This window comes from Stenella coeruleoalba (assembly GCF_951394435.1).
Source record: "Stenella coeruleoalba genome assembly, chromosome: 2".
In the NCBI taxonomy this organism is placed as follows: Eukaryota; Metazoa; Chordata; class Mammalia; order Artiodactyla; family Delphinidae; genus Stenella; species Stenella coeruleoalba.
Window position 1 is genome coordinate 22351392 of NC_137147.1, and position 26933 is coordinate 22378324.

The following is a 26933-nucleotide window of genomic DNA, read 5'->3' on the forward strand; positions in this document are numbered from 1 at the left end:
TAGATACTGTCAAGCAGTTTTCCAAAGTGGTTGTATCAGTTTACACACCATCAGCAGCGTGAGTTGTGTTTGCTCTGTGTCCTCTCTAGCCTTACCAATTTTATTTTCCTGTCTGTTCATTTTAGCTATTCTTGTAGGTGTGTAGCCATATCAACTCATAACATCTTCCAAATAACTTCTCAACTGCCTCTATCACACATATCTAAGTCTCTCTGCTTTTGGTTAGGTTGATACTCAGATTTTTTTAAAAATCCCTTTATTTTTTTACCTTACATCTAAATTTGTATTTCACATGATATATTCATAAATAAAACAGTGGATTTTGAGTCTGGGTTCCACTTTGGTTTTCTGGCAAACACTTCAAAAGACAACTGTTAGCATCAAGATTCCAGTGTCCTGGTATGAATAAATTAACAGTTGTCTGCAAAGTTAAAAGTCTAGCTTAATGCTTTTGAAATATTTTGACAACCATTTTACTGATGTAAGTAATTTGGATGGCCTGTTTTTATGGAGAAGGAAAATCAAAACACTTTGAAATCTCAAATGGGTAAAATTACTGATACTGACTAGTAAAATTTAATTATTTATCTAGTGCTATACAGGATATGTAGAAAAATTGGGTCCTGTTAACTGGAAGCTAAATAGAAATGACATTAAATTGTACTTATTCAGATTAATTGAGAGACAGTCAGATAAGTATTAAGTTGGAGCTCTATAAAAAATTTAGTTTTATATATTCCAAGTATGTACTACACAATTGGTAGCTAAAGTGTTTCAGAGGTCATTTAGGAATTTGCTAAATTCCTAAAAAGTGAATGAATAAGAAGAATGCATAATACATTAATTGTTTAAGGATTGATAAAAATAAGGTACTCAGTAAAATGTATATTTTCTAGTCAAACATGAACTTATGCAGTACCATGTATTTTAGTGATTTGATTAATATACAATTTCTCCTTTTTTTAACCTTTCTCTGATCACAAATTCAAAATGAGTAGATTATGAATTAACTAGTAAAGTGTTTTAGTAGCACTTTGATCTTTAGGGATTCCCAGGATTAAAATTACATGCATCCAAACAAAAAGTGATTATTTGCTCATCAAATTATTTGTATAAGTCGATAACATGTGCATATAAGTTCTACAAATCCTTCATTATGTATTGCTATAACTGCCAAACAGAATTATACTATTTGCAATGTGTTTCTAGATACTCAATCATGTTACAAAATCCGTTAACAGTTCTGTCAGTCTTGTGTCTATCCTCAGCTATCACTCAGGGGGCAAGCAGTTTAAAGGTTGAAGGCACATTTTCATACACACACTAGAATTCAGCCCCAGGGCCATACACTCTAGGATGGCTGAATCTCTCTGATTTTAAACAAGAACCATCATGAGACTTCTTATTTAGCTCTCCTTGAGGGGCATATAAGGATGCCCTTGAGGTATTTAATGAGATGGATTCATCTCTATCCTAGGGTTATTGGGGGTGTGCCAAAGGAATATAATACTTAGTTGCTACTTCAAAAGGCTTGTGTGCCATTGAAAAATTATAGTTTTCAAATGAGCAAGTAGAGTTCCAACGTTCCCAGCCATTTCATTCACCACAAAACTGCCAGAAGTGTTCTCCAATTGTTATTTTCATTTGTTGTTATAGTAAGGTCATTCCTGTCATTGTTTATTGTGATTTTGGGAAACTTCATTCCCATCCCTAACGTGATTCTAGAAGACCCTTTCTTTATTTTGTATATCATTTTCTGTTTAATTTCTGACTTCCATATATCATCCATTGGCTTGTATTAGACTTGGATAATGTCATTTCTCTTCCTGACACACAAGGCATGCTAGAATATAATCTCCATGGTGACAGAAACTTTTGTCCATTTCATTCACTGCTACATCCCCAGTGTCTAGAATAATGCCAGACACATGGTAGGTCCCAGTAAAATTTTCTTGAATGAATGAGTGATGAACAGCAATTTTAGCTTCAGGTAAATTGTAGCAATTAAAAAATTAGAATTAAAATTGTAATTTAAATCCAGTTTTCTAGACATCATTGCTAAAGAAATACATTTATTTTACGTAAAACTTCCAGATGATCAGAGAAGGTGAACCTCATGAACTTGTCTCTTCTTTTTTTTTTTTTTTTTGTGGTACGCGGGCCTCTCACTGTTGTGGCCTCTCCCGTTGCGGAGCACAGGCTCCGGGCACACAGGCCCAGCAGCCATGGCTCACGGGCCCAGCCGCTCCACGGCATGTGGGATCCTCCCGGGCCGGGGCCCGAACCTGTGTCCCCTGCATCGGCAGGCGGACTCTCAACCACTGCGCCACCAGGGAAGCCCTGCCCTCATTTTTAGATGAACATCATTGAGTTACTTGGATGTTAGCAAGAAAAATTAAACTTCTGAAATGCTTCATTCAGGAGTAGAAATTGGGTGTTTTATTATATTTCTCTCTAATGTATAAAAAACTAGAAAGGGTGCATTTTTATCTATGAGGATCTTGTTTTTTATATCTAAAATGTGTTTGACTATTGCTTGGAAGCTATCATAAAGCTTTTATCTCTCCCTGTATTCATAAATGCTTATATGTATGTATCTGTAACAAGATAAACACTCCACAAGGCTTATGTAGGATTTGTATCTATTAATTTTTTTTCCTTCTGGGATTGGGATTCACAATCTAATATAGAGAAGGAGAAGTAGAATTGGGCAGTGTAATGAAAAGAACATTTGCTTTTGACCTTGGATCTAATATTACCTCTACCTTTCCCAGTAAAATTATGTTGCTTGGAGCAAGCAACATGGTATCTCTGGGCCTTAATTTTCTTACCTGTATAAATGACTCAGTTGGATAACATAATTTCTAAGATGAAAATTCTTTGTTGAAAGGTGAAATTTTAGTTACTGCAGAGTTGTTGACAGATTTAAAGCATGGAGTAGACACTTAACACATTGAGTACGTATTTGTTAAATGAAGGAATCGTGTGTGATGGGTAATTTTATGTGTCAACTTGACTGGTCCACGAGGTGCCCAGAAATTTGGCCAAACGTTACTCGGTGAGTATTGTTAATTTTTTTAAAGACAATGTACACAGTGTCTTCTTTTGTTCAATATCTCTTCTCACAAACCTATGTAACAAGTAGACTAGCAATTTTCTAAAAGTATATTTTATTATATAATAGATAAGTGACTTTTTATCCAGATAAGTTTTTGAGATTTTTGTTTTCATGGCATGTGCTCTAAAGAAATTAAGATATAGGATGACCGTACCGATTATTTCATTTATTTAAATAAAAATGCAAAGGATTCATTTTGTATTTAAAAATCAAAGGACAATGGAGAGTAAATAGTGAACAGCAAACAACTGGTATCAGGGTATATAAAATGTAAGAGTCATGAAGATGTGTTAATAATGGGGATTTATTAGAATCATAACTTCCTCTTTACAACAGCATAATTAATTGAGTAGACAATGTGCTATGTATTGGGGAAAGAAAGATAAAAAATATATATAGTTCTTATCCTTAAAGAGTTGTCTAGTGGAAGAGAAACAGATGTGCATTATATTATAGGGGGAAGAATCTAAGTCCTGTAACTGGAGTTGGTCTCCTCTACTTTTAAATGGGATAATAATAATAGAATAGTTACTTCATACTGTTACGAGTTCTAGATTAAACGGTACTGTATCAGCTTTTGCCCCATATTTCAGTGGCTTGCTAAAACCAACTTGTGCTTCTTTCTCTTGTTATGTGAGTGCTGCAGATTATCTGTTGTTTTGCTGGGCTTGATTGGTCTCTGTTGAGTTCCACATGTCTTCTCATTCTGGGAGTCATGTTAAGGGCACATGTTTGAACATCCTGTTCCTGTGGTGAAGACAAGAGTAAGAGAGACAGAGCCAGACTATATGTAGGCATGTAAAGCTTCTGCTCAGACGTATGGTACATCTGGTTTACCCAGATTTCATTGGCCAAATCAAGGTACATGGCCAAGCCCCAAATAGATAGATAGGGAAGAATATTCTGCCATCTAGGAGCATGGCATGAGTGAGAAGCCAGTAAATATTTAGGAACAAGTAATCTACCACAAGATGTAATACATGTAAAACATATAAAGCATTTAGCATGTTTGGCACAGAGTACACATATAATGTTTATAATTGCATGATACAATGTTTATAGTTGTATGATAATAGCAATAATGCTGAGAGTGACTAAATTATATAGAAACACAGATAATGGAGTAATTCCATTCTTGCAGGGGAATGTAGGACAGCATTACAGAGGAGGAGATATTTGGCCAGTAGTTCAGGGGAGAAAGAGAGGAAAGTATTTCCAGATGGAAAGATACAGTAATATAGAAAAAGAGTAGGCTAAAGGCAAAGTAGATGTGGGGTTTATGACCCTTCCTGGAAGTGATGTATTATACCTAACTAGTTATAACACTTATGATAAATTCAGCTGCAAGTAACAGAATGTTTAATTAAAAGTAGCTTAGGGACTTCCCTCGTGGTCCAGTGGTAAAGAATCCACCTTCCAGTGCAGGAGACACGGGTTCGATCCCTGGTCAGGGAACTAAGATCCCACATGCCGCGGGGCAACTAAGCCCATGCGCCACAACTACTGAGCTCACGTGCCTCAACTAGAGAGCCTGCATGCTCCAAACTACAGAGCCCACGTGCTCTGGAACCCACACGCCACAACTAGAGAAGAGAAAACCCGCACACCACAACTAGAGAGAAGCCCGCACGCCACAACGAAAGATACCGCATGCCTCAGTGAAGATCCTGCATGCCCCAACTAAGACCCGACACATAATTTTTTTTAAAAAGTAGCTTAAATTACAAAAAGCATGTGTTGTATCACTAAACAAGAAGTCTTAATGTGGTGAATTTAAGGATTCATTCAGTATTATAAGGATGTCTTCACTGAAGGGTCTTAAAGTTTCCATCTTTCCACCCTTAGTGTGATGGCTTTTGTCCTTAGATCTTTCCTGTTGTGTTCGTACATTGGCTTTTGCAGCTCAAGGTAACATGACCTCACGCAGCAGCATCTAAATGCATGATAAGAGTTTTTCTTTTGGCGTGTCTTTTTATCAGGTCTGAAAATAGTTTTTATTTCTCACAGTTCTACAGGCTGGGAAGTCCAAGATGAAGAAGCCAAGAGATTCAGTGTCTGGTGAGAGCCTACTTCCTCTTTCATAGGTGGCTGTCTTCTTGCTTTGTGCTCTTCATGTACTTATAAGGGCATCAGTCCCATCATGACTCCACCCCGATGACCTAATTATCTCCCAAAGTCCCCACTGCCCAAAACATCACATTGGAGGTTAGACTTCAACATACAAATTTTTTAGCAGGGGGGGCACAAACATTTAGTACATGGCAACACATCATAATTTCTTTTTAAAAATTCCTTAATTTTATATAAAACTAAAGGACAAAGAGCTCAGCAGTATCCTCCTTTGAAATGCACTCATCTTGTGCCATTACAGAGGCCAGTTTGAACATCTGATCAGTTTGTAGCTTTCTTGAATGGGATGCTGATTCCCAAGGGTAACTGCAGTGAACAGTAAATGAAGACAAGATGGCATTAGTCAACACATACACTCACACTTAGGATTTTAAAAATGTGAAAGCTTAATTTATCACAATGAAAAAATAAAGAAGGTTCTGGAGCAAAAGGTAAAAATTCATCTATTTTCCTCTCAATCCATATTCTAATATTCAGACAGCATGGTTCTGTGACTCATTGGTCTAATCTTCCCTGTTTATGACATAGTTCAATGCCCACGCATTTTTAGTTCTTATGACTTTCTTTTGTTCATATGTTTGAGTCAATTACGTTAGCTATTCATCAGTGTATTAGACAAGTCTCTACCACTTTATCCTTCAGTGTCTCACATTATAAGCTTTTTGGCCTCCCAACCCTACTGCCTGATAGAATTTAAATCACAAAATGGAGCAAAAAAGAAGCAATCAGGAGGCATGGAGTTTATGGGAAAGATTAATCATGAGAGAAGATCTGAAAAATATAAGAAAACAATAAGGACAAAGAGACTAAAAATGGCTCTTTTAATGGGTGGACCCCTTGAGGAAAAGGCCTGCATAACCATGGAGAAGGAGGAACAAGGGTTTAGCCAACACAGTTGGTATTTGAAGGGCAGATTCTGCTTTTCTCAGTTTGATTGATAATTTTAACTTTTAAAACATTGAACAAATAAAGCTTTCTCTTGAATATTTATGTCAGGATTTATGGCTTATTTCTTAATATTTCCTGATGAAAAAATATTAACAAAAGAAGAATGGGCACAACAGTTTTTAGATTCATTTCAGCAACATATGAGCATATTCCCATTATGTTAAAAAATACCATGAACAGAACATGTTTGAAGTTGATGGAACATTATTGGTGCTATGTATAAAATAGACAACTGATGGGACCATACTATATAGCACAGGGAGCTCTACCTAATGCACTGTGGTAACCTAAATGGGCGGGAAGTCCAAAAGGGAGGGGACATCTGTATGTGTATGGCTGATTCATTTTGTTGTGCAGTGGAGGCTAACACAACATTGTAAAGCAACCATACTCCAATAAAAATTAATGAAAAAAAATAATAAAGTTGATGGAAGATTCTCTAGGAGAGAAGACCTCCTAAGAATCAAGCACTGTCCTAAGCAACTTCCATTCGTCATCTTGTGTGGTCTTTCCAACATCCTGAGAGGTGTGCTTATGCTCATTTTATATATGAATAAATTTAACCTCACAGAGTTCAGTAATTCACCAGGGTTTTCACCTGGAGAACTAGGACTTGAGCCCACTTCTCTCTTACTCCAAAGCCTGTCTGAGTTATCCTCTACTGTGTTTTTAAAGAGGTAAATGAGATTTAAAAAAAAAAAAAAGGTTTAGAAGAGCATTAAAATGAATCAGTGATAAATATATCAGTTTTATTTGCTCACTAATTTAAGTAAAGCTATGCTTCTTTTAATTTTTATAACTTTATAGTTCCTGTCCTCCTCTTATTTGGAAGTAGAAACTGTTATTTACCTTTGCTTATATTTTGTTTTTTAATCAATGTAGACTTATATACTCCTGGTGGAAAGGCAAATAGTACAACCTTAATGGGTACAAGTTAACAATAAATAACACACGTGCCTTAAAAATGTTTATAGCCTTCAACCTAATAATTCTCTTTCCACTTACTCTAAAGAAATAATCTGATATAAGGATGATTACTGCAACATTACTATAATTGCAAACAATTGAAATGGCCAACAATGGATTATTGATTGCATAATTTAGAATTTAGCCATAAGAGAAGATTCTAAGCAGTCATTAAAGATCATAATTTAGAAGAGTAATAATTTAGGTAAGTGTTTATTAAATGAAAGGTTAGTTTACAAAACAATGTGTAAAGTATAATTCCAATTTAACTTAAGTTTATATAAATATATCTATGAAGAATATAATAAGCATACATGCCAAAAAGCTAATGATGATTATCTGGGTAGAAGAATCATAGAAGATTTTAGTTTTGTCCTCTGGTAGACAATGGAGTCAGGTTGGAAGGGAAATTACCTGTCTTCTTCCCTAGCATCTTTTCTTCTTGATGCTCTTTAAATCAATTTTCAACTATAATAGGTGAAAACTGTTTGTGCTCAGTTACTCATTATATTTTGCCCTTCATTTCTTGCCAGTGCCTCTCCCCTACAATTAAGTTTACCCGGATTTTATCCAATTTTTCCCTCTTCTACACTTTTTTCTTCCTAGTTTTGGAAACATTTTCAAGGTCCCTCTTTCTTTCCTCTAGGGAGAGGTCAATTTGGATACCTGAGCTAGATCTCAACATTTGGCGAAACATGGCAGCAATAAACCTGAGGACTCATTCCATTTAAGTAACCAACGGTTTTAGAGCCTTGCATTTCTTCAATGTAGTAATAGGATCAGGGAAGCCCTCTCCCTACTTAGAGAATGCTCTGCATTCTCTATTTCAGGAATCAGGTGGGGAGGCCAATTGTAATATATTTCAGGTAACTTGTCTAGAAACTAGTTTAGAATCTCTTAGGAGTTGTCACCTTGGTGAAGTGTTCAATCTGACATGGTCTCTAGGCTTGTCTCTGTACCTTATTAATGGTTGTTGATTTGATAAGCACCAGAAACAGTCTTAAAAGTTTGTTGAGTGGATTTCAGATCCTGCCAATCTGCCAGTGTTTTTGTTTGTTTGTTTGTTTGTTTGTTTTGCGGTACGCCGGCCCCTCACTGTTGTGGCCTCCCCCGTTGCAGAGCACAGGCTCCGGACGCGCAGGCTCAGCGGCCATGGCTCACGGGCCCAGCTGCTCCGCGGCATGTGGGATCTTCCCGGACCGGGGCACGAACCCGTGTCCCCTGCATCGGCAGGCGGACTCTCAACCACTGCGCCACCAGGGAAGCCCATGGCAGTGTTTTTCAGAGGTGGTTCTTTGAGGGTGTACCTTCTACTAGACTCCAGATGGGAACACAGTCCACTTGTCTGAGCTTTCCTACTTCTCGTGTTGGGACAGAAGCACAAAAGTGGTCATGAAGCATCTGACAAGCACAAACTTCACATGTTACCGTAGGGATATGAAATAACGTCTCTTTCCTTTGGATTCTTCACCTTAAAAGGCCAGTCTATTTATAAAAAATGGTTACAAATGGATATATGCAATTTTTTTTCTTAGAAACACCCTAAATTTCAAATGCCTTTATTATTATTCATAATAATAGACATCACTTATATAACACTTATTTAGTGCTAGGTAATGTTGCAAGTGCTTTAAATATATTAGTTCATTTAATTCTCACCACTCTATGAATTAGTTATTGTTATTATTATTATCACATCCCCATTTTATAGATGAGAAAATAGGCTCAGAGTTCCTAGCCCAGGGTCATACAGTTAACATGGTGAAGCCAGATTTGGAAACTAGGCAATCAGGTTCTACCACCCGATGCTGCCTTTGGTTAGTTAGATGTCTTTCTAGGAAGCCTTGATACTGACGTGCCTGGTTTTCACAGCAGCAGCACCACCCCAAGCACCTTACTGAACCACAGTTGTCATTCTAGGGGAGGATGCTGAGTTAAAAGGCAGACAAGGTTACCTTTGCTACAGGTGGATATAAAAAGCACGCATCACTTGAAAGACAGCCCTATGGTTCCATATGGAAAAGAGAAAGTTTATGTTACTCAGGAGATTGTCAGCTAAGTCTTCGAGTAAAAAAAAAAAGGCATCAGAGGACTTCCCTGGCAGTCCAGTGGTTAAGACTCCATGCTTCCAATGCAGGGGGTGTGGGGTGTGGGTTCGATCCCTGGTCAGGGACTACGATCCCACATGCCATGTGGTGTGGCCAAAAAAAAAGCCATCAGTATCTGAATTAGACCACCCAAGCCAGGCCAGGGGTGACCATGCCTTTCAGATTATGCTAATAGGCTTGGACTGAGATTACAAACTTTCTGCAAATGTTAGGCATCAGACCCAGTGTTTAATCTTTTGCTCTACCATTTATTATTGGCATGACTTTATTTAGTTTTTCTGATTTGTTGTAAACATCGGTCTCGTGTAACTCTGCTGCTTAAAATCCTTCAATCTCTTCTAATTGCTTGGTGAGAAAAATCTAAACTTTTAAACATGGTCTACAAGGACATGCAAAGGACATGCAAAATCTTGCCTACTTTGTCAGTCTCACAGAGCACTTCTTTCCAGTTTACTCACATCTCTCTGGCCTCATTGGCCTTTCATAATTTCCTTACACTTCAAACAGGCTCTTCCCTTTGCTTGAAACATTATTTCCACTCCTTTCATCTGGCTACTCATCCTGTAGGTCTTAGCTTAAATGAGCCTGCCTTAGCAAAGAGACCCCCTTCCCTGAATTAGTTTCCCATCCTTTCACTTTATGGCCCTTACTCCAATTTGTCATTAAACATTTATTTACACAAATATATTTTAATATTTGTCTCTCCCACTATTGTTAGCTCTTTGTAGGAGCAACTAGAGACTCTTTCTGGTTCCCTATTGTTTATCTAGCATCTAGCACAGTGCCTGGCAATAATAGACGTTTGATAAACATTCATTAAGTGATGAATGAGCCTCAGTGTCTTCATCTACAAAAGGGGCTTTCTGAGGTTGCTGTGAAGATTAAATGATATTCACAAGCACTCACATACTCCCTGTCTAGCATAGTTTTAACACATTAGTGGATCCCAAATAAATATTAGTATGTTTTGTCCTTTTCCCTTTGATGGTAGTGACTCCAGTCTGGGCTCTTTTTAGCTTCTCATAAGTCATGGGTAAGGATGATAAACAATGGCTAGTGGAGAGGCTAGGTATGGGGGATGTGGGAATTCCAGGAAGAAGGAGCAACATGAATAAAGGCAGAGAGGCAGAACAGTGAATGAAAACTTTGAAGAAAAGGGATTGTCTTGACTGGCTAAAACTCAGGGGCTATGTAAGAGATTTATGGTAGAAAAGTCTGGGTAAAATAGACTTGAATCAGATTTGGAGAGCCTTGTTAAGGAGTTTAGAAGAAGTTGAGTCAGTGACACAGATTTTGGAGTTATTTGCAAGCTTATTTGGGAAGGTAGAAATTTTTAGTGGGACACCTCAGTAGTAGCAAGAAGGAAAACAGAATATCACCACAAATGCAGGTGGGTTTATAGAATTAGCAATCATTTCTTTTTCCTTTGCTAATTTTTTCTTCTTACACTTGGGTGCCATTACTTCCTGGACTCTTACTTAGTGTTATTTTCTCCCTATTCTGTTCTTTCTCCCTGAGTGTCTCATCTATTTTCCTGTTATAATCATAGGATTGGACTATCTCTTTTATACTTATGAGTGTCAAGTCTATATCCCAGTTCAGAGCATTAGCTCCAGATCCATCTAGCCAACACTCCCTGGATTTCCCTGAGATACCTCAATCTCAATGTGTCTAAAATTCAACCCCCCGTCTCCCCTACCACCCTCTTCCTATATTGCCTATCTGTAGGATATAGCATCAGCATCAGCCATTCAGAAACCCAAATCAGAATCCTGGGATTCCATTCGTTCTCACTTTCTGTCCCTCCTATATGAAATCAACATCAAATCCTATAGATTTTCTCTCTTTAATTCTGACTCTTCTCAACTTCCTTCACTCTTCTCCATCCTCATTGACACTGCATTAGTTCCTGCTTGCATCAGTTCTCACCTAGCCAACAAGAATCATGTCCCAGAAAGTCTCCTCATCTCTAGTTGAGTATTTTCTTTCATTTCTTTCACTCCTTTTAACAATTTTTCAAAAATGCAAATATGTATTACTTCCTGGCTTAAAATTCCTCAGTTTCCCTTTGTTCATGAGATGAAGTCTAAGAAGTTTAGCATCTTTATTATGACCTATGAGACCTACCTCTTCCCAGGGGAGGTTATTCCATACCCTCTTCAAGCAAATCTGCCACTTTCTCCTTTGTATATCACTCTGTTTTCAGTCCATACCCAGTGCCTAGCCCAATGTCAAATATGTAGCAGGTTTTAAAGCAATGTTTGCTGAAATAAAGTGGCATGAAGATTGAAAACAGACTTGGAAATGGCTTTCACGTGGGAAGTGGGAGGAGAAAGCAGAGCCAAGATAAAACTTAAAATGGGTGATGAAAACAAAGAAAGAATAGCCATTGAAATTAGAGAAGATAAGAATAGCCAGACACTGGAATTAGAGAAGGGCAAGAGTAATAAATTCAGTTTGCCTTTGACTTCTGAAGAAGGAGGAGCAAGTCAAAATTGTCAAATATAGCAGAAGGGGTCAAAGAGGAAGAGTGAGAAGCATATTTTAATTGGGTTAATAGGAGGTCACTGGTGACTTTTGGGAGATGAGTTTTAAGCAATTGGTGGGTGGGAGGTAGAAGCACATGGTAAATACTGAGAAGTGTTTGGCAAGGAGGTTGAGGCAAGAAGTACCCCTGAGAATTTTAATCATGAAAGGGAGAGTGATATCAGGGAGTTCATGTTAAAAGTGGGTATACAGATGAATGGATAAAAAAGATGTGGTGCATATATACAATGGAATATTACTCAGCCATAAAAAAGAAACGAAATTGGGTAACTTGTAGAGACGAGGATGGACCTAGAGTCTGTCATACGAGTGAAGTAAGTCAGAAAGAGAAAAACAAATATCGTCTATTAATGCATATACGTGGAATCTAGAAAAATGGTACAGATGAACATATTTGCAGGGCAGGAATAGAAATGCAGACGTAGAGAACAGACGTATGGACACAGCTTGGGAAGGGGAGGGTGAGATGAATTGGGAAATTAGGTTTGACATAAATACATTACCATGTGTAAAATAGCTAGTGGGAACCTACTGTAGAGCATGGGGAGCTCAGCTCGGTGCTCTGTGATGTCCTAGATGGGTGGGATGGGGGGGAGGGAAGTCCAAGAGGGAGGGGATATAGGTATACCTATAGCTGATTCACTTCTCTGTACAGCAGAAACTAACACAACACTGTAAAGCAGTTATACTCCAATTTTTAAAAAGTGGGTGTCCCCTTTTCTCCCCAAAGAATGTGTATTAAAACTACCCCTTCCACTTAATTTGGGAAAATTAAGAAGTGTGATGTAGTTAGAGTTTATACATTCCTCTCCATACCAACTATTTCTAAATCTTGGAGAGATTGTTAGGATAAACACTGAGTGTGGGAGGAACTGGCTTTGTTTGGAGAGAGAGAAAGCAAGATACCTTTTTATATGTTACTTACTTTTTCAATTTTTCAAGGCATTTGTGCAGATTTTAAAAGTAATATATATTCATTACCATTGTAATATTGTCACATGAAAGGAAAAGAAAGTCACACATAACTCCTCTGCCCAGAGAAAACTATTAACATATTCGTATTATGTGTGTGTGAGTGTATAAATATACCTATTGCATAAGTTAATTTTAGCATCCTAACTCAAACTTTCAAAGATAAGATAGGAGTGTAGCGGGTTTATTCATTGCAGAGATTGTTTGGAAATGGTTGGAACTGCATATAACTATTTTTTTCCCCAGTGGAAGCTTCCACTATATTTTTACACTTAATCATTGTGCTGTATGAAAGCAGTCTAACAACACTAAGGACTTTATGACAAAGGTTTGTGAGTAGCAGGCTAAGGGCAGAGTTTCTGGGCTTAGTGACCCAGAGAGAAATGGTCAATCAATACTATGTTGTAAAAATTCTACAGAATAAATAATTCAGGCTTTCCCTTTCTACCAAAATAAACTCACCATCTCAGTGGTTCTTGGACTTTTCATTCTCTGAATGCTACCCTCTCTGATGTCATAGTTCCTTTGTGACCAGACCAATGACTTTTGGAGCCCCTTGGTCACCCAGGGTTTATAACCAGGAGTGTCCTAAAACCCCCAGGGAGAAGCGGTTCTTACGATTTTCTGAGCTGTCACAGGAATTGGAAATACTGGGACAAAAGCTCTTGCCATTTCTTACCATATTTCTAGCGGGCTGCTATGGGGCCTAGGACTGGGCTCTCTATTGAGGCTTTTGGGGAAACCCAAATTCTCACCTTTAAGAGTTCCACCAGTTTTGAAGAAAGCAAGCAATGTTGTTACATTGTGCTGGTCCCTTATGGACACTATAGTCTCAAGGCACACTTTTTAGTGTTGTTTGAAGCCTGCCCCGTCATCTATGGGGGAGATGAAACTGGCCTGACTCTGATGCCAGCTGTACTCTGATATTGCTGTCTTCCCTGTCTTTTACAATGTTCTTTACATGTCATGCCAGAAAAAAATAATAATTCTGTGAAACTTTCTACCCCCAATAAGTACTCACACAATGAATTTAATTAAAATCCCCTTTATCTATTATGCTGAAAACAAGGAATTAACAATATCCCTTAAAATGACTATTACATTCACATCAAATGGATTTCAATACCTGACTAAAATGATACAAAGGAAGCCATAATCATGTGAGGTCCAATATGGTGAATAAATTTGAAACCTTTCGAAACCCTACGTTATTTTAATCTCCAAATATAATTATCACAAATGTCAGTCAAACTTTCTCAAGGCCTCTTTCAGTTGAACAAAAAGAAGCAAATGAAACTGTGAAGTTTTTAAGCTTTACAGACTCACAGCTCCTCCATAAGAAGTGGGCTCTCAGGCTCAGAAGAAAGAAGGAAATTTTGAGTAGTTAAAGGGCCTGAAATACAGTTTACAGAAGAGATAATCAGCAGATTATGGTCAATGAGTTACAGTGTTCCTTGAATTAGAGTTGGTTGGCTGATAGTGCTAATAACTTTTTAACAGTGGCTATAGAGTCTGCTTTTTGCTATAAATTTATAAAAATGACTAAAAATCACATATAATATTCAGTTTTATATAATAGGTAAAGTTGTTCCTCTCCTTGACATCTTTAACAGGTAGTATTTCCAGAGCCACATTTCAGGTTGAGACAAGAAGTAAATAAAGGTAGTGATCATCTCCCTTATGACATCAAAGGGTATATTTATCAAAACCAAATGCTATTGTTCAGGTAAAATGTGTCCGGGAAAGGGAAGAAAACATATTATTTCTTGAGAAGAGAGAGCCTAGTTTTAATTGAGGCACGTGTTAAAAGATGACGTCAACAGAAGAGATACACACTTATTTTAGTTCATTCTTTACCACCATTTCCAATAATACATTTTATCCAAATTACACATTCTAATGCACTGCTGGGAAAGAAGTCTTTAGGTTATTTTATCTACGGGACATTTCCTTCTGGAGGACAAAATGCCACCTCTTTGCATGTTCCATCTCCCTTCTGATAGCAATCATTACACAGTCCAAACTCCAAATTTCAATTACAAACAAAACGAGTAACTCACAAACAGCCACTCTAATTACGCACAGGTTGTAAAATTGAAAATTGTCTGTTAACCTGTTAGATATCTAGAATTAACCTCACACACCAGAAAAGTATCCTTGTTAAAACCCTCCTCACATCACTCCCACTTCATCACATTAATCCAGGGCTCAATCTTTATTCTTTTTTCCCTGATGATTTTATTGCCTTATTTGGCACTTGTCTCTTCTCCATCGTTGGTAAGGTCTGAAAGCCTGTCACATTGAGCCTGCTGCTACTTCAATATTTGCTTTGAACAAACGCTATTATGTCTCCCTAATAACCACAGCTGTGTAAGCATCTATCAGTCTCTTTTATTGTGGCGTAATTTCTATATATGAAAGTAATTTGCCCTCAGTGTCTGCTGATGATTTCCATTGTTTGTATTGACACATTGCTCAACTCTCAACCCTTGGCTCTTGTCTGCTCTTTCTTTCCCTCTCTCCCACTGGAGCAATTTTAACCTTTATCCTAAAACACTGCTCTAACATTAATGAAACTAAAGTGGCCTTAGCTCTTCAGTGACCAAAAGGGCAGCATAAAGAGACTGACTTGCCAAATCTTGAAAAAGTCTCAGTTCAATGCCTGCTTTCTGAGACATTATTATCATCTCTATTTGTGGATTGCTGTGCTGACAGTATTATTACCCTCAAGAGTGCCAAGGATTTTCATGGAAACTTGAGACTGGAAGCTGTCTTTGGATTCTGTTACAGAGACAGCAAGCAGTCCTAGGGATGCCACTCTAGACGGGAATTGTTCCAAGCTAAAGGTCTTTGGAACAGAGACAAATTCTGACATTGGACATGGCTGTGAATGTTGAATATGCCATGGATGTTCCTGTTGGTGGTTTCACCAGTTTTTTGATGCTGTACTTTTCCAGACAAGACTCTGAATGAGGTCCAGAAGCACAGGAAGCAGGACGAGGAAGAATTTCAAACATCTCTCCAAGTTTGTTGACTATCTACATTTCATACATGAGTAAACTAAGTTTCAGAGAGAGGTTAAGTAAGTCATTTAAGGTTACTCAGTCAGTTAAGTGGCAAAGTCAAGATTCAAACTCCAAACCTCTCCCTTTTTATTATATCTCTGAAGTGGAGCTTGGGATAGCCTAGCCTTTCTGGATGGACACCAAACCAGGGTTTTGTGATGGCAGAGGGGTAGAAGTAACTCCTCACGGGCACACTAATATTTGTCCTCAGGGCAATGCATTTGTGAAGTGAATGCTGACAAACTGCAGCTGTAGACTAGTGAGCTCACTTGGAGCAATTACTCAGTGGTTGTCAGGTGAAGTCTAAGTCACCCATAGAATCTACAGGTAGTGTCTATAGCCTCAGAGCAGGCCAGACCAAGGGCTTCATGTATTTTGTGTCATTAGCTATATGTTTGGTGTGTGCGTGTTTATGCATGTGTATGTGTTGTTAGTGTTATGATTAATCATGAGATTAACCTGATCCTTATTTACTTTGTAATAAACTTAAAACATAGCTTCACAATAGTAAGCACCAAATCCTATTGGCTCTGCATTCAAAACTGACCTGAAATCTGATTACTTCCCACCACCTCCATTATTACCACCTTAGGTAAAGCCACCATCATCTTTGGCCCAGATTACTCTAAGAACTTCCTAACAATTGTCTGTGTCCTCCTACATTCTGTTTTCACCTAGCAGCGGGAGTGCTCCCTCTAAAACCTAAATCAGACTGTCATGTCCCTTATCAAAGCCCTCCAAGGGGCCCCCTTCACATTTGCATTATATGCATCCCATGCAAAGACGATTAAGAGCCTCCAAGCCTCTGAATGGTCAGAATTCTGCCCAGCTTTACATCCTTCTCTTACCACTCTGTGCTCATTCTCTCTGCTCTAGCCACACTGCCTCCTTGCTGTTCTCCATGTACATCAAACATGCTTACATGTCAGAATCTGCATTTGCTGTTCCCCTAAGTGGAACGCTCTTCCTTCCATGTTTGCTCTCATTCACTCACTCATGTTATTCAGGTCAGAAAAGGCTCCCTTGAGCCCCACTCCTGTCCCCGTCCCACCACACACAAACATTCATTTTCTATCCCTGGCTCTGAATGACTTTTCTTCATAGCGTATAACACTGATGTCATATTGTAGATTTACTTTTTTTTTTTTTTTTTTTGCTTTGCTTTGCTTTATTGTATGTCCCCCCCACTAGAATATAAGCTCTAGAGAAGAGGGACACTTTTTGGCTTGTTTATCATTCTGTCTTCTGTGCCTAAAGTGCCAGACACATGAGTTTTACAATATTTTCAATGGATTAATGAATGAATGTAATTTGTTAACAACCTCAGAAGAAAAGATGCACATTTGCTTTGTATCTCTGTCAGTGAGAGAAAAAGTAGTTTATCAGCTCTCCATTACACACTTATTAACAAATATTTAACAAAATTAGACTAAAAATTAGGTACAGATAAGGCAGTCTAGATTTGAGGAACTCTTGCTGGAGGAGGAGACATATAGGTAAGTGTTATGACAGAAAGAAGCAAAAGTTACTGTGGAAGTTGGAAAGGTTCTAATCTGGTCAAAAGAGAGGAGAAGCTTAAAGTGAGAGAAAGATGATTAGAATTTCTAGAGGTTTCTGAAGGAAGTGACAGCTCAGCTGAGTGCTAAAGGATCCTTAGGATTTATCTGAAAGAGAGTGTAAGGAATGCTGACCTAAGGGGCAAGAGTAGCTACACATGAAAGTTCAGAGAGAGAGAGATTGAGAGTGAGACAGATAAATAGACAGATAGAATGATTGACTTTAAAGAACTTCAGTTGATCTCATTCATGTCCCATTCATCCTCCAGTGAGAAAGAGGGGAGAGAGGCAGGAGATGGTGCTTTAAGGTGAATACAGACAGGTAGCAGGTTTCTTGGTGAAACAAACAAAAGAAAATCTCTTTTTCCAAAAAGATTTAGAGAACTGTATATTTACCTGAATCTTTGGAAATTTTTAGAACTGCTTCATGGTTCTATATGCATTTCGAAGGTGAAAACTTGGCCAAAATAGATTCTTCTCATTCTAATGTAGGGAGACATTTTTTGGAGCACTTTATTTACTCTAGATATGTAAGACAGTTTGAGATTTTAAATTTAAAAATGTCTTTTATTATTAATCTGAGATTAGATATATATAGCCAAGTTCTCAATGACTCCAGAATTTCAGCTGAGTCCCAGAAATTTTGGCTGAGAACGCTAAGGCAAGCCTCTCCTGATATCAAAAATACCACGGGATCTTTAAGACCAACGTTCTGTGTGCATCGTATTGATATAAAAGTCTCATCCTAAAGCCTCCTCTAGCAGACAACACTGTACTCCATGAATGTACCTTGTAGTGTGAGGACTAAGTGGGCCTTTTGGGGATTTGAATTTGATTTCAGAGTCTCTAAGTTTTTTTGTGTGTTTTTTTTTTTTTTTTTTGGCGGTACTCGGGCCTCTCACTGTTGTGGCCTCTCCCGTTGTGGAGCACAGGCTCCGAACGCGCAGGCTCAGCAGCCATGGCTCACGGGCCCAGCCGTTCCGCGGCGCGTGGGATCTTCCCGGACCGGGGCACGAACCCGTGTCCCCTGCATCGGCAGGCGGACTCTCAAACACTGCGCCATCAGGGAAGCCCCAGAGCCTCTAAGTATTTTAACTGATACTCCGACAACTACACGATTCCTTCAGGGCTTCCCTGTTCTACCAGTGAAGGAACTCAACATAAATAATCTATGGACACATTCTGGCTCTTCTGGGTGGATTTGTTAGAATCCTGTTGGAACTTACCCACTTCCAGAGTTGAACTCAAGCCTGCTGAACTGACCTAAAACATTAGTGTTGACCCTTCTGAAAGATCATATTATGTAGCAAAATCTCAGACATTTTTATTATATCCAGTTGGAAAAACAAAAAACAAAACCAAACTCAATGAAAAAAAATTCACCGGGTTGAGTACATTTTTTTTTTTTTTAACTTCTGGGGAGAAAGCTCTCATAGCCTTTCCAACTGCTTATTCCCTCAGAGTTCATTGTGACCAAATTCATAAAGCTGTTTTCTGGCATTACTGATAATTACATAAGCAGATGTACCACTGAATGCTTTGATCTTAATGGTTGTGAATTAAATAGGGTTGAGCTTTGTCAATACTTTAAGGGGAGGTCTACAAGAAATTTTATAGGTCTGCAGCAGTAAACCTTACTTTTTAATACAGTCATGCTCAAAAGTGACCTGGAGTACAGTGATTGTACCAGAACGCTTTCTGGGTTGTCCAGAAGTTTATTCATGAAGCCATTATCCTTGATATCAATTTTTAAAAGATGATAGTAATCAATTACAGCAATTTTTAATTTAAAAATTTTGGCAATAAATGATACTTGGTGCTTAAGAAACAGATATGCTTAAGAAACAGAGCCTAGGGGCTTCCCTGGTGGTGCAGTGGTTGAGAGTCTGCCTGCCGATGCAGGGGACACGGATTCGTGCCCCGGTCTGGGAAGATCCCACATGCCGCGGAGCGGCTGGGCCCATGAGCCATGGCCGCTAAGCCTGCGCGTCTGGAGCCTGTGCTCTGCAACGGGGGAGGCCACAACAGCGAGAGGCCCGCGTACCGCAAAAAAAAAAAAAAGAGAGAGCCTAATCCAAAGATTTGACTATCATTTCTATGTGAGTAGTCCCCTTCATCTTCATCATCATCATCATCAAAAAATCTTCATATCTGGATCTGTTCTAAATCCTATATTTCCAGCTGTGTACTAGAAATACCAGACTTAGAGCACGGATAGAAAACTCATTATTTTCTCTCCTCCTCTAGGCCAGCTACTGTTTCTCAACTATGTGGCTTCCAACCTAAGAAATAATAAAGCTGTCAGGGTACTACAGATATAAATGAGGTAGTATCTTTGACTCTACAATTCCCTTCATCTCCAAAATCTATTAAGTCATTTCAGTGTGTCATTTCCTTCATACAGTGGCTCTTGAATCTACCTTTTCCTCTCCATTCCAGTGGTCTTGACTCAAGCTCTTATTACATTCTGTGGGATGCGGAGGACAAAGACAGTCTCAAAGAGTCTCAGACTCTTCCTAAACAGTCTTATTTCCTCCCCCCACCTCTCTCTCCTGTATACTGCTAAAATTATAGGCTTCCTTAAATCTTGTTTTGTCATGACACCCTTGTCAAAAAATTCTAAAACTCTGTGCCTGCCTTTATTTGTCCCCCAGTGATCCTTTATAGCTGTGCCTGCTATTCCCCATTGCTCCGTGGCTCTTATCATTCATTCCAGTCTGGCTCTCGTCTGTTCTCTGTACCACATCCTGGTCATTCTACTAGAACACTTAGCAAGAGTCCTGGAGTGGGAGTCAGGAAGTGTGGGTCCAAGTTCTACTTCTGTGAATTATCTGTGTGAACTTGGGCTTGTCATGCAACCTCCCTGGACTTCAAGTCAAATACTAACCAAAAGGAAGCTGCTATATCAATATCATGGAAAGTAAACACGAAGGCAAAATAATTACTTGTGATTTTGAGAAGCACTGAAAATGATGAAAGCCTAAGTTCATCAAAAAGTTAAAACATTCTCAATTTGTATGTTCATCGTTACCTCAGAAATTTAAATCGAAGATTGACAAAATTGCGAGAAATGTTCACAAAACACCATCAATGTTGGTGATATATCTCTTAGTCTTTGATAACACAAGCTAACTAAGATACTTTTATATCTATGTGTATAGAAGATTTAAACAGCAAAATCAGACCGCATATTCTAATTTACCTATATGGAACATTGCCCCCATCAACTGGATAACAAGCATTCTTTTCAAGTACATATGAAACATATATGAAAGCTGACCCTGTGCTGTACCATAAAATTAGCCACAACAAATTTCAAAGGATTGACAGCATAAGCAACATATCATCTGATCACAGTGCCATTAACTTAGAGGTTATTAACCCTCTAAAATAGAAAAAGGATTGAAAATTAGAATATATGTTACCAAATATATTCATGAATCAAAGAATAAATGATAAATTTAGAAAATACTGAGCATTTAATAATAATAAATATCCTACTGTCAAAAGCTTTTTATGTATTTGAAGCGGTGTTAGAGGGAAATTATTAGCCTTAGAGAAGAAGTTTCAAAATTAATCAGACAGCATTTTAAGCATTGACATTAAAGAGATAGAACAGCAAAATAATAATTAAAAAGTAGAAGAGAGAATGCCAGTCAGCCTGGTTCCTGGTTGTTGGCCCCAGTGGAGCTCGAAGATCACTGGGCTGGCCACTTGCCCCTGGGAGTGGGTTGGGTTGTGGTGTCCTTACAGTGAAACTCGGCACGAAGAAAGCCGTGTGGCTGACAGGGTCTAGGTGCTCCGGCTGGCTGTCAGGCCTGTGCCTCTGAGGTGGGAGAGCCGAATTCAGGACATTGGTCCACCACAGACCTCCCGGCTCCATGTAATATCAAATGGCGAAAGCTCTCCCACAGATCTTCATCTCAATGCTAAGACCCAGCTCCACTCAACAACCAGCAAGCTACAGTGCTGGACACCCTATGCCAAACAACTAGCAAGACAGGAACACAATGCCACCCATTAGCAGAGAGGCTGCCTAAAATCATAATAAGGTCACAGACACCCCAAAACACACCACCACATGCGATCCTGCTCACCAGAAGGACAAGATGCAGCCTCATCCACCAGAACACAGGCACTAGTCCCCTATACCAGGAAGCCTACACAACCCACTGAACCAACCTTAGCCACTGGGGGCAAAAACACACAAAAAATGGAAACTACCAACCTGCAGCCTGCGAAAAGGAGACCCCAAACACAGTAAATTAAGCAAAATGAGAAAACAGAGAAATACACAGCAGATGAAGGAGGGAGGTAAAAACCCACCAGACCAAACAAATGAAGAGGAAATACGCCATCTATCTGAAAAAGAATTCAGAGTAATGATAGTAAAGATGATCCAAAATCTTGGAAGTAGAATGGAGAAAATGCAAGAAACTTTTAATAAGGAACTAGAAGAACTAAAGATCAAACCAACAGTGATGAACAATACAATAAATGAAATTAAAAATTCTCTAGAAGCAATCAATAGCAGAATAACTGAGGCATAAGAATGGATAAGTGACCTGGAAGATAAAATAGTGGAAATAACTACTGCAGAGCAGAATAAAGAAAAAAGAATGAAAAGAATTGAGGACAGTCTCAGAGACCTCTGGGACAACATTAAATGCACCAGCATTCGAATTATAGGGGTCCCAGAAGAAGAAGAGAAAAAGAAAGGGACTGAGAAAATATTTGAAGAGATGATAGTTGGAAACTTCCCTAATGCGGGAAAGGAAAGAGTCGGTCAAGTCCAGGAAGCTCAGAGAGTCCCATACAGGATAAATGCAAGGATAAACATGCCAAGACACATATTAATCAAAATATCAAAAATTAAATACAAAGAAAAAATATGAAAAGCAGCAAGGCAAAAACAACAAATAACATACAAGGGATTCCCCATAAAGTTAACAGCTGATCTTTCAGCAGAAACTCTGCAAGCCAGAAAGGACTGGCAGGACATACTTAAAGTGATGAAGGAGAAAAACCTACAACCAAGATTACTCTACCCAGCAAGGATATCATTCAGATTTGGCAGAGAAATTAAAACCTTTACAGACAAGCAAAAGCTAAGAGAATTCAGCACCACCAAACCAGCTTTACAACAATGCTAAAGGAACTTTTCTAGGAAGGAAATACAAGAGAAGGAAAAGACCTACAATAGCAAACCCAAAACAATTAAGAAAATGGTAAAAGGAACATACATATCGATAATTACCTTAAACATAAATGAATTAAATGTTCCCACCAAAAGACATAGACTGGCTGACTGGATACGAAAACAAGACCCTTATATATGCTGTCTACAAAAGACCCACTTCAGCCTGTATGAGCACATACAGGCTCAAAGTGAGGGGATGGATAAAGATATTCCATGCAAATGGAAATCAAAAGAAAGCTGGAGTAGCAATTCTCATATCAGACAAAATAGACTTTAAAATAAAGACTATTACAAGAGACAGAGAAGGACCTTACATAATGATCAAGGGATCAATCCAAGAAGAAGATATAACAATTATAAAAGTTTATGCACCCAACATAGGAGCACCTCAATACATAAGGCAAATGCTAACAGCCATAAAAGGGGCAATCGACAGTAACACAATCATAGGAGGGGACTTTAACACCCCACTTTCACCAGTAGACAGATCATCCAAAATGAAAATAAATAAGGAAACACAAGCTTTAAATGATACATTAAACAAGATGGACTTAATTGATATTATAGGACATTCCACACAAAAACAACAGAATACACTTCCTTCTCAAGTGCTCATGGAACATTCTCCAGGACAGATCATATCTTGGGTCACAAATCAAGCCTTGTTAAATTTAAGAAAATTGAAATCATATCAAGAATCTTTTCTGACCACAATGCTATGAGACTGGATATCAATTACAGAAAATAATCTGTAAAAATTACAAACACATGGAGGCTAAAAAATACACTACTTAATAACCAAGAGATCACTGAAGAAATCAAAGAGGAAATCAAAAAATACCTAGAAACAAATGACAATAAAAACACGACTACCCAAAACCTATGGGATACAGCAAAAGCAGTTCTAAGAGGGAAGTTTATAGCAATACAATCCTACCTCGAGAAACAAGAAACATCTCAAATAAACAACCTAACCTTACACCTAAAGCAATTAGAGAAAGAAGAACAAAAAAGCCCCAAAGTTAGCAGAAGGAAAGAAATCATAAAGATCAGATCAGAAATAAATTAAAAAGTAATGAAGGAACTGACAGCAAAGATCAATAAGACTAAAAGCTGGTTCTTTGAGAAGACAAACAAAACTGATAAACCATTAGCCAGACTCATCAAGAAAAAAAGGGAGAAGACTCAAATCAATAGAATTAGAAATGAAAAAGGAGAAGTAACAACTGACACTGCAGAAATACAAAGGATCGTGAGAGATTACTACAAGCAACTATATGCCAATAAAATGGCCAACCTGGAAGAAATGGACAAATTCTTAGAAAACCACAACCTTCCGAGACTGCACCCAGAATAAATAGAAGGTATAAACAGACCAATCACAAGCACTGAAATTGAGACTGTGATTAAAAATCTTCCAACAAACAAAAGCCCGGGACCAGATGGCTTCACAGGCAAATTCTATCAAACATTTAGAGAAGAGGTAACACCTATCCTTCTCAAACTCTTCCAAAAGATAGCAGAAGCAGGAACATTCCCAAACTCATACTATGAGGCCATCATCACCATGATGCCAAAACCAGACAAAGATGTTGCAAAGAAAGAAAACTACAGGCCAATATCACTGATGAACATACATGCAAAAATCCTTAACAAAATACTGGCAAACAGAATCCAACTATACATTAAAAGGATCACACATCATGATCAAGTGGGATTTATCCAAGGGATGCAAGGATTCTTCAGTATACGAAAATCAATCAATGTGATAAACCATATTAACAAATTGAAGGATAAAAATCATATGATCATCTCAATAGATGCAGAAAAAGCTTTTGACAAAATTCAACACCGATTTATGATAAAAACCTTCCAGAAAATAGGCATAGAGGGAGCTTACCTCAACATAATAAAGGCCATATATGACTAGCAGCCAACATTGTTCTCAGTAATGAAAAACTGAAACCATTTCCACTATGATCAGGAACAAGACAAGGTTGCCCATTCTCACCGCTCTTATTCAACATAGTTTTGGAAGTTTTAGCCACAGCAATCAGAGAAGAAAAAGAAATAAAAGGAATCCAAATCAGAAAAGAAGTAAAGCTGTCACTGTTTGCAGATGACATGATACTATACATAGAGAATCCTAAAGACTCTACCAGAAAACTACTGGAGCTAATCAATGAATCCGGTAAAGTAGCAGGATACAAAATTAATGTACAGAAATCTCTTGCATTCCTATACACTAATGATGAAAAATCTGAAAGAGAAATTAAGGAAACACTCCCATTTACCATTGCAAGGAAAAGAATAAAATACCTTGGAGTAAACCTACCTAAGGAGGCAAAAGACCTGTATGCAGAAAACTATAAGACACTGATGAAAAAAATTAAAGATAATACAGACAGATGGAGAGATATACCATGTTCTTGGATGGGAAAAATCAACATTGTCAAAATGACTATACTACCCAAAGCAATCTACAGATTCAATGCAATCCCTATCAAATACCAATGGCATTTTTCACATAAGTTGAACAAAAAAATCCACAATTTGTATGGAAACACAAAAGACTCTGAATAGCCAAAGCAATCTTGAGAAAGAAAAACAAAGCTGGACAAATCAGGCTCCCGGACTTCAAACTATACTACAAAGCTACAGTAATCAAGACAGTATGGAACTGGCACAAAAACAGAAATATAGATTAATGGAACAGGATTGAAAGCCCAGAGATAAACTCACACACATATGGTCACCTTATTTTTGATAAAGGACGCAAAAATATAAAATGGAGAAAAGATAGCCTCTTCAGTAAGTGGTGCTGGGAAACTGGACAGTTGCATGTAAAACAATGAAATTAGAACACTCCCCAACACCATACACAAAAATAAACTCACAGTGGATTAAAGACCTAAATGTAAGGCCAGACACTATAAAACTCTTAGAGGAAAACATAGGCAGAACACTCTATGACATAAGTCACAGCAAGATCCTTTTTGACCCACCTCCTAGAGAAATGGAAATAAAAACAAAAATAAACAAATGGGACCTAATGAAACTTAAAAGCTTTTACACAGCAAAGGAAACCATAAACAATACGAAAAGAAAACCCTCAGAATGGGAGAAAATAATTGCAAATGAAGCAACTGACAAAGGATATATCTCCAAAATTTCCAACCAGCTCATGCAGCTCAATATCCAAAAAACAAACAACCCAATCCAAAAATGGGCAGAAGACCTAAATAGACTTTTCTCCCAAGAAGATGGACAGATTGCCTACGAACACATGAAAGAATGCTCAACATTACTAATCATTAGTGAAATGCAAATCAAAACTATAATGAGGTATCACCTTGCACCAGTCAAGAATGGCCATCACCAAAAAGTCTACAAACAATAACTGCTGGAGAGGGTGTGGAGAAAAGGGAACCTTCTTGCACTGCTGGTGGGAATGTAAGTTGATACAGCCACTATGGAGAACAGTATGGAAGTTCCTTAAAAAACTAAAAATAGAAGCACCGTATGACCCAGCAATCCCACTACTGGGCATATACTCTGAGAAAACCATATTTCAGAAAGAGTCATGTACCACAGTCGTCACTGAAGCTGTAATTACAACAGCCAGGACATGGAAGCAACCTAAGTGTCCATCGACAGATGAATGGATAAAGAAGATGTGGCACATATATACAATGGAATGTTACTCAGCCATAAAAAGAAACAAAATTGAGTTTTTTCTAGTGAGGTGGATGGACCTAGAGTCTGTCATACAGAGTGAAGTAAGTCAGAAAGAGAGAAACAAATACCGTATGCTAACACATGTATATGGAATGTAAAGAAAAAAAATGGTTATGAAGAACCTAAGAGGAGGACAGGAATAAAGACACAGATGTAGAGAATGGACCCAAGGACATGGGGAGTGGGAAAGGTAAGTTGTGACGAAGTGAGAGAGTGGCTTGGATTTATATATACTACCAAAATAGATAACTAGTGGGAAGCTGCTGCATAGCAGAGGGAGATCAGCTCAGTGCTTTGTGACCACCTAGAGGGGTGGGATAGGGAGGGTGGGAGGGAGATGTAAGAGGGAGGAGATATGGGGTTATATGTATATGTATAGCTGATTCACTTTGTTATAAAGAAAAAAAATTAAAAATAAAATTAAAAAAATAAAAAGGAGGAAAATTAATAGTGTGATGATCCAAATAAAAAAATAAATAATCTATAACCTCAGCATCCAGAAATGAGCATTGTTATATTGGAGTTTATTCTTCTAGTCTTTGTTCTATGCATTAGAGAAACATAAACTCTATTCATGTACCTGAA

At 38.1% G+C, this 26933-nt stretch overlaps 1 protein-coding gene across 5 annotated transcripts in view; it reads left to right on the plus strand.

Moving 5' to 3' along the window:
- DIO2 (iodothyronine deiodinase 2) overlaps positions 1-26933 on the plus strand; it is a 253391-nt gene that overhangs the window by 191286 nt on the left and 35172 nt on the right. For 4 of the 5 annotated variants that reach the window (XM_079914648.1, XM_079914645.1, XM_079914646.1 and 1 more), the window contains exon 4: positions 5126-5176. The exons of the other annotated variant lie outside the window; for it this stretch is intronic. The gene's annotated coding sequence lies outside the window, so the exon portion shown is untranslated. The remainder of the gene's footprint in view (positions 1-5125; positions 5177-26933) is intronic. 5 annotated transcript variants of the gene reach the window in all.